This window comes from Ochotona curzoniae, unplaced genomic scaffold (assembly GCF_017591425.1).
Source record: "Ochotona curzoniae isolate NIBS_2020 unplaced genomic scaffold, NIBS_Ocur_1.0 contig_1071, whole genome shotgun sequence".
Taxonomy (NCBI): domain Eukaryota; kingdom Metazoa; phylum Chordata; class Mammalia; order Lagomorpha; family Ochotonidae; genus Ochotona; species Ochotona curzoniae.
Window position 1 is genome coordinate 25504475 of NW_024464939.1, and position 7110 is coordinate 25511584.

A 7110-nucleotide genomic window follows, 5' to 3' on the forward strand; every position below is an offset into this window, starting at 1 on the left:
TGTAGTGTAGTTTATATCAAAGCATATTTCATTATTCAAAAGAGTGAATTCAATGTGACTTTGATGCATTTTATATTTATTATTTTGTAATTAATTTTATTTCAAGCCTGAAAAGAAAAGAATATGGAGTACAAAATTTGCTGGAGATTTGTTCAGATAGTTTAATTTCATCTTTAAATATGTAATAATATTATATTTGTGTAAGGAAACATGAATGAATTTTTTCTTTATAAGAAAATTAATGTAATCAGGTGAGCTGATTCTAGAGGTTCTCCGTGTATATGTGTATGATAACAATAAGGGTAATTGTGAATGTTCTTGAGAGAACATATATGATTCTGACAGTACTGGAAAACAAACTGTACAACTTCTATAAAAAAATCAGATCCTTTCTATTTTTAAAAGGTAAAACCTTCTTTATAAAGTTACTGAATTTAAAATTGTCCAATTAAAAGTAACGGGCAAAACTTTTAAAATAAAGAAATAAGACATCTTTGGCTTAGTCCTTCTAAAAGGAGGTTTCATTTCATTTACATTTGGCTATTTAAGACAATTTCTTATGACTTAGTAAAATGAACCACTAGTTTAATATACAAATACTACACTTGATCTTAGCCAAAAGGCCGAGAAGCGATAGTTTAATATACAAATAAAGGGAAACAGTTTAAAAATGTTTGCCAATTCATTGGTCATGTGGATGATAGTAAATAGAATTACAATAAGTCAGTCATTTTGTGATGAGGCTTTGAAGTTTTTATAAAATAAAGCAGTTCATAGAAGAACACTAAAAACTGTGAAATGAGCAGGCAGGATGCGAAGGCAGTTAACTGTCTGATTGTATTACTGTATCATACCGGAAGTGCCTAGGTTAACTCTGTTAACACATGCCCATTGTATTATTGAATGCATAATAGTTTATTTAATATTGTTGAAAAAAATAAACTTATTTCACATAAACCATAGTATGTGTGTGTTTTTCTTTTAAAATGTGAATAGAAATGTTTACAAAAACTGTTTCTCCTTACTGAAAATTTAAGAAAAGCATAATGCGCTTAGTTCTCTATTACACAAAAATCAGTTTTTCCTCCGTAAGTTTTTATTTTTTTTTTCCTCTGTAAGTTTTAAATGCACACTTACTTTCTCTGTTGCTTGGCTCACCACTTTCCCTTGATGTCTTTTGCCATATATAAAGGGACCACAAACTAATTTCATAAACCTAAGCCATACATATTTAAAAAGTTAAAATATCTGGGCCCCGGCACGGTGGCGCAAGTGGTTAAGGTCCTCGCCTTGCATGCTCGGGATCCCATATGGGCGCCAGTTCTATCCCGGCGGCCCCAATTCCCTTCCAGCTCCCTGCCTGTGGCCTGGGAAAGCAGTCTAGGACAGCCCAAAGCTTTGGGACCCTGCACCCGCATGGGAGACCCGGAAGAGGCTCCTGCCTTCGGATCGGCATAGCATCAGCCATTGCGCTCACTTGGGGAGTGAGTCATCAGACAGAAGATCTTCCTCTCTGTCTCTCCTCTCTGTATATCTGCCTTTCCAATAAAAAAAATAATGAAAATAAATCTTTAAAAAAAAAGTTAAAACATCTAAGCAAAAAAGCCAAAGGGTGCCACTTAATCAGGTAATTTAGTTTTCCTCACTAGATATATATTTTTTGAAAAATTTCAGGTTCATAACAAAGTTGAATATAAGGTGCAAGACAGAAAAATTTGAAACAATGTGTATGGATTATTTTATTTGTCAAATTGCATTTTTTTGTGCAAAACTAGCTCTGGGGCCCGGCAGCGTGGCCTAGCAGCTAAAGTCTTCTCCTTGAACACACCGGGATCCAATATGGGCACTGGTTCTAATACCAGCAGCTCCACTTCCCATTCAGCTCCCTGCTAGTGGCCTGGGAAAGCAGTCGAGGATGGCCCAAAGTCTTGGGACCCTGCACCTGCGTGGGAGACCCGGAAGAGGTTCCTGGATCCTGGCTTTGAATCGGTGCAGTACTGGCCATTGCCCTCACTTGGGGAGTGAATCATCGGACAGAAGATCTTCCTCTCTGTCTCTCCTCCTCTCTGTATATCTGACTTTCCAATAAATAAATAAATCTTAAAAAGGAGAAAAACTAGACTAGCTCTGAGGTTCTGTTAAAAATATTATGCTTGCTAGGCATCTGAATTAAACTCTGCAGACGACATAAAAGGGTAAAAACACCAAAAAAAAAAAAAACAACCAAAAAAAAAAAAAACACCCCAAAAAACAGCCAACCAGTAAGATGCTGTTTGAAACTCTTCTTACAGGCCCTCTGTGCTGCATTTTACCATTCTTAGAAGTAGAATACATATGTTACCAAGATAAAACTAGAAATGGGGAAAATAAAATTAGAATTTACCCCACGGATTTTCTGGTTCATGAAGACAGGCACCATCCTCCTCTCAATTGCCAAGTGCTCCATTGCTTGCTTTGCTCTAAGGCAATCCCATTAATCTATTGCATATCTACAACACTGTGCATTGAATCAAGTGCAGTAGCAATTAGAAAATGTAACCAGATGCTACCTAGAAGAGAGAAAAATATATTCAAAATAGCCAAAGAGTAGTACAGTTTAAAGGCGGCTAGAGTGGTTCCAGTGAAGTGCTTTTGGAGTTTAACTGAAGGAAAGGTAATTGTTAACTGATGTACATGAGGATGTCTTCTTAGAGGAAGTCCTGGTTTTATGAGAATTAACTTTTCTTAGTAAAAACCAGAACTGAGTGGAGGATGTATATACCAAGATAAAAAATAGCAATTAGTGAAGTTTCAGAGATAGGAAAGAACAGGAAATATTTGAGAAATAAAGAATAACCCTATATTTTTCAGGTAAGAGAACAGACACAGCAAGGTGAACCATCTGCTTAGAAAGATCCAGGTATGTGGAATTAGGAACGCCATCTGAAAGGCACCAACTGTATGGATTTATTATTTTGTGTCAGGTACTATATTATAGCGCAATATACTTTGCATCATTTAATTTTCGGCACAGAAGAAAAGTTAAATGGCATTATGCTCATTTTTGCATCCTTTGCTGAGAATCACAGTTGCTAGTAAATGACAGAATCAGAATGAACTGATTAGGCCTGGCTGTTACATACATGCATTTATTGTACCTTCTGACTCTACAGGGCATGGGGCAGTGGTTACCAGATTCTCTCAGTCCTGCTCAAAGTGTCTAACTCTCATCTCTTTCTTTTAAGTCATACCTCTACCAATGTTATGTTTCTTTTGAACAAAGGTTGTCAAAGATTTATTTATTTGAATGGCATATTTCCAGAGAGGAGAGGCAGCAGGGCTGGCGAGGGGGCAGAAGGGTGGTTGGGGTGAGTGGTGGGCAAGACCAAAGCCAGGTACTAGCTGCTTCTTTCAGGTCTTCCAGGGCTCCCACATGGGTGCAGGGACCCAAGTACCTGGGCCATCTTCTGCTGCTTTTTCTGGCCATTGGCAGGAAGCTGGATTGGAAGTGGCACAGCTGGGACTGGAACCAGTTCCCACACAGGATGCTGACAACACAGGTGTGGCTTTACCAGCTACACCATGACAACAGACAGCCCCAGGTCCCGAAATATTTCTGAGTCTAGTAATCTCTCATTCAATCTATTGTGACGCATTTCTCTTAGAGTGTGAGTTTCCCACTGGTTCTCTTTTTACCAATACTTCCTTGTTGCAGGATTATCTTCATGCAAGATTTCCTTCCTTGACATTTAAGACAGCGCAGTGCATGCAGGTAAATTGCAAGCTGATACCTAAAGTTCTTCACACCCAGGGCCAGCCTGTTTTTCCAGCAGCACTCCTGACTCCACCCATAGGACTCCTGACTCCACCCATACTTCAGGGACTCTACCCTCACTACTTTGAAAACATCACTCCATCTACACAAGACAGGGAATATAGAAGGCAGGTGAGCTGTATTTCATATATTAAACCCTTGGTCCTATTGTTTTTTACACTTGATATCTTTGACTTCAAAGTCCTGCACACTTGTCACCTGCGAGGACTGTTCAATCCTTCCCAGAAGAGTTCTTTGCTCCCACTTGTATGTTTCTCTGAAGGAATGTATAGTTACTTGTCTTTACATCCCCACCCCCTCTAGTGCTCTTAAATGTGTTTTTCATTGTTAGATAACCAGTATCTAACCAGTTCTAAGACAGAGTAAATTTTCGGAGGCAGACTTGACCAAGGCAGGTGTGTTGATTCAAAGCAGGATGACAGCCATCATGGAGAGTGCTTGTGAGTCTTTTTGGCATGTTGAAGTGGTGTACTGTGCTGACTAGAGTGTTGTCTACACAGAAGTGGACTTACCTCAGCCTCATCTTTATAGCCCTTAGACCAGACCTCCCCTTTCCACTGTTTGTCTCATTGTAAATATTTGCTGGCTGAAAATGATCAATTCCCATTCCTTTGGCTTTATTTTTGACTCAAGTTTCCCTCTAATTTGTGTGTCTTAAAACTATTAATTAACTTTATGTTTTAATTGATTTTAAATTCCAATTATTTTCATTTTGCACACTTACATGTTGGCCCTTATGGCGTTGTTTAGGAGAATTATTAATCTTTGCTAAATAAATGCCCATTTTAATTTGACTGTCATGTATATCCCATTTTCCAGCCAACAAGAAAATACAGCTGCTACATCAAATTATTGTGGCAGGTTTCCCACAGTGGAGCCCCTCTCTCAGAGCACTGAGTGATTGGGAAGATTTGGGTGGATGGATGGGAAATGGTCAGCTTTTTTCTGTCCTGCTTAGTCTCACCCACTTAGGTGTCAGGTCTATCTTCTTTGAGGAACTTAGTCCACTGGTCACCTCTGAAAGTGTTGACCCTTCATAGATTAACCAAGTAGATAACTATCATCTTAGGTCAATGATGATTGCCAATCCTCGGTATTTACTCAAAACTTTTGCCTATAAGGCACATAACATCTCTTAACATAAAAAGAAGTTAATAGCTCTCAATCTCTCTCTGACTTTATCTCCTAAAGAATAATTATCATCAAGGTAGTTTTCACTAGTAACAACAACAACAATAAAAAAGGATAGCTCTAGGGTTCCTAACATTAGTTGGCTATTGTTAAAACTAGGTCCCCAGGTCCCTAACTTCTCCACTATTGTTCCCCGCCCTTCCCACCCCCCTTAACATGACTAATATTACTGGCCCAAAGTGGCTTAGTTTGGACTCTGTGTCTGAATTTCAAAATCTCCAATATTCTCTGTTCTCTTCACACACTCTTAGAGCCCCAAAGCTCATTACTTTCCCCTCTAGATACATGAAAGTGATCCTTAACTAAAACACAACTGTTTTCCTCAACACTTAAACTTCTGAAAAACTAAAGAGTTCATCCATCATAATAAAACAATTAAAGCCTTATTTTAAATTCACCACACCAGTACACTTCAAATTAAAGGTCTTTTAAGAGACCCCAGAAGTAGTTTTGACACCTTGTGGTCTACTGCTTCCACAGAAATAAGTATTTCGAATTACAAAAAGGTTAGCTTCCACCTAAGACAACAGAACAAGATCCTCTGCATCCTACATTTAATCTGCTCTGTATTTTCCCTTTTCGTTCTTTTCATTATCCTCCTCCTAGTTCTATATGACTCATGAGTATCAAGCATTATTCTCCAATTTCTATATTTATTCTGATGACTGTTATGATACTATTTCCAACTATTTGAACATCTCTTTCCACCTTTCTCTGAAAAATGGCATCCAAGAGCACTAAAACGGCATCTAGAAGCACTAAAGTTTTACATATAGAAGAGTCCTGATCAGAACACTCCTTTTTCAACCATATTGTTTTCCAACCTGCTAATGGCAGAAAGGATGACCCTACTGTAAAAGACTCGAACCGTTTCATTTGATTGATCCCAAGAGACATCCCTTCACTTGTGGAAGAGTAGTCTATTGGAATGACCTGGCATACTGGACATCTCATGCTACCTATCCAATCTTGTTAGTCCTAATCGTATGTACAGTTCAATTGCTTCTTCAGCTGCTTAAATTCCCCTACTGCTCACGACTGTTCTTAAAAATGTACTAGTCTCCTGAAATGAGGAGACTTACATCAACTGTCATGGCATTCTTCCTCTCATTGCTAGATCTGAAAAGACAAACTTGAAAAGGAAACTGAGAGAAATTCCTTGGAGATTTCAAGAATTTATTGCTACATTAACTTACATTTGGGACACTATGATTCCCAAAGTGGCTGCAGTTTGAGATAGTTCAGAGTAACAGGAAATTTGTTTTCAGTGACAAAAAATGAAAGGTAATCACCACTGAAAACAAAAGAACTTTGCTGTGTTCCTCCATGAACTTGCCAAGACTCAACACACAGCGTTCAAGTTAATTGCCATTTAGTGTGATATATGTACCCTGAGGGCAGATATGAGTTTTGTGTGAAAGTAACTGGTGTGGGCCTGGCACGGTGGCCTAGCAGCTAGAGTCCTCGCCTTGCATGCACCAGGATCCCATATGAGTGCTGATTATTATTCCAGAGCCCCACTTTCATCCAACTCCCTGCTTGTGGCCTGGGAAAGCAATTGAAGACTGCCCAAAGCCTTGGGACCCTGCACCAGCATGGGAGACCTGGAAGAGGCTCCTGGTTCCTGGCTTTGGATCGGTGCAGCTCTGGCCATTGTGGTTACTTGGGGGGAGGGGGCGATGAATCAGCAGACGGAAGATCTTCCTCTCTGTCCCTCCTCTCTATATCTGACTTTCCAATAAAAATAAATCTTTAAAAAAAGAGAGAAAGTAAATGCTGTGATTGTTCACCAGGCTTCTTTGACCTCTACATCATAAGCAAGAATATTCAAGTTGCTGGTGGAAGATATCCCCCTGTTGTCACTGAGGTCCTAACAGTCTCACACCAATTTCCTGGAACAGTTCCCTGGACTGGTAGCTTCCTTGCACTAAGGTTTAGCTTTATTCCTTAACATGAACTTTAATTACTTTATGCTAATTTTATAAGCATTCCTCCAATTAAATGGCTAATGCTAGAATGGTTCTCATTCCAGGTGAGGGCATAACGGATGAATGAAATGTTTTTCCCACACACATAACAGCACCAACAAGAAATGTTGATTCTGG

The 7110-nt window shown here is 39.1% G+C and overlaps 1 pseudogene; it reads right to left on the reverse strand.

Moving 5' to 3' along the window:
* Positions 1 to 513: 513 nt before the first annotated feature.
* Positions 514 to 635, reverse strand: LOC121166731 (annotated as a pseudogene).
* Positions 636 to 7110: the final 6475 nt, after the last annotated feature.